Genomic DNA, 1,703 nt, shown 5'->3' with positions numbered 1-1,703 from the left:
GTGTGTGTGTGTGTGTGTGTGTGTGTGTGTTTCGTGCGCCATTCGGGCAGCTGCCCCTTGGGGATCCCCTCTTTCGCCTTGACCCCATCTTCCCGTCTCTTCCCGTGGGCTGGGCAGAAGGTCCCTGGCTCCCTCGCTCTTGGGGCTCCCCACCCCATTTATATGAAGAAATACCAGCGGGGCTCGGGCCCCTCGCGAGTGCCTTCCCGTGGTGACTGCCTTGGGGGACAGGCCCCCCCTTCAGGGCCGCCGAGCCCGCCCCAAACTGGTGTCAGTAAAACGATGAGTCTGGAGACTGTGAGTGTGTTCTGGGCTGGGGCCGGGGCCGCCGGCGATGTCCCTGATGCGATGTCCCTGATGCGAGCGTCTGCTCACCCCCGCCCCTTCCTCGGCTCCTCTGCCCTCTTCTGGGCCCCTCTCCTGCCTGCCTCCCCCACCACGGTGTGTTCCCCCATGGCCACCAGGGGGCGCCGTAACTAGTAATACCATACAGTAGTCCAAGCTCCTCTGCTCAACGTCCTCTCTCCCGCGGTGCCCATCCGGTGGAGTCCCCGCAGCTGACTGGCGCAGGATCTTCACAACCGCATCGAACCCCCAAGCCTTTCCTCCCTCCTTTCACGCTCCCTCCAGCAATTGTCCCAGGCTTGCTACTACCACAGGACCTTTGCATGTGCCGCAGCCTGTGCTTTTCTTCCCAGATATGCACTGGCTCCCTCCCTCCCCTTCAAATCTCAGGCACCACCTCTTCTGGGAAGCCTTCCCTGTAACCTCCTGTGTAAACGGCCTTGCTTTCCCGAGGGGCTGTCACCTGTCCTGTCAGCCCCGTAGCCTTTATCATTTGTCAAAGGTTTAGGATTTTACTCCCCACACCTGGATCCGCAGCGGGGCGCCCCCCGGCGGTGCTCCATGAGGATTTGCACGAAGCCCGGTACCATCTGCTGTGCCGGCCCCCACTGCGACATCCCGCGTCCACGTGGCGGCTCCACGTTCAACTTTCCTCAGAGCCACAGCCGGAGCGCCATCCCTTTCTCATGCACCCAACTTCCCTATTTCCGTGGCGCCTAACGCCATCTAACTGATCTCGTCATCTGGATAAGCGCTCCTGCGCGTCCCCGGCGCTTCCCGGGCACAAGGGGGGACTGAATGACAAAACGCGCTCAGCACATCCTAAGGGCTAATAAATGCTCCCAGGATGAATAAATAACAGATCCCCAGACTGGGAGGCCCCAGCCCTGCCTCCCTTCCCCCAGGAGGCCCCGAAGTCCGCACTAGCCCGCGCTACCCTGTTGCCTGACCTTTCTCCCGCGGGTCAGTTAAACCCTCCGTCTTTCCCGCCCACCGGACGGGTTTGAAAACCGAAAACCCCGCCGTCGCGGGCGGTCCACAGGGCGCGCGTTCTGTCCAATCGGGAGCGGTACCGCCCACGCCGGGGAGCGAAACCTCCTCAGCGACGCGCATGCATTGGCTGGTGCCGACTCCGTGGGCGGGGCGACGCAGGGTCGCTCGCTGGGCAAGGCCGCACCGCTACAATGTGGCGAGTTCGTAAGAAAACAAATCGGGGGCGTGGCCGCGAGCGCGTTGGCCCCGCCCCCGGAGGCTGAGTCGGAGGCCGCGGCCGCGCAGGCTCAGAGCAGACCCCGCCCGCGGAGGAGGAGGAGGTGGCGGAGGAGGGACGGTGAGTCGGGGAGACCCGGCCCCCAAGG

General features: G+C 63.9%; 1 protein-coding gene across 1 annotated transcript in view; it reads left to right on the top strand.

The window, feature by feature from the left end:
* Positions 1 to 6: 6 nt before the first annotated feature.
* Cdkn2d (cyclin-dependent kinase inhibitor 2D (p19, inhibits CDK4)) overlaps positions 7 to 1,703 on the top strand; it is a gene marked incomplete in the record, with an annotated part of 3,846 nt that continues 2,149 nt past the window's right edge. Inside the window, 1 exon segment of the mRNA XM_013505142.1 lies at positions 7 to 1,675.

The sequence above is a fragment of the Chinchilla lanigera genome, unplaced genomic scaffold (genome assembly GCF_000276665.1).
Source record: "Chinchilla lanigera isolate Chin_1 unplaced genomic scaffold, ChiLan1.0 scaffold00094, whole genome shotgun sequence".
Lineage (NCBI taxonomy): Eukaryota > Metazoa > Chordata > Mammalia > Rodentia > Chinchillidae > Chinchilla > Chinchilla lanigera.
Note: the sequence above shows the minus strand (reverse complement) of the source record. Positions and strands in the feature narration are given on the sequence as shown.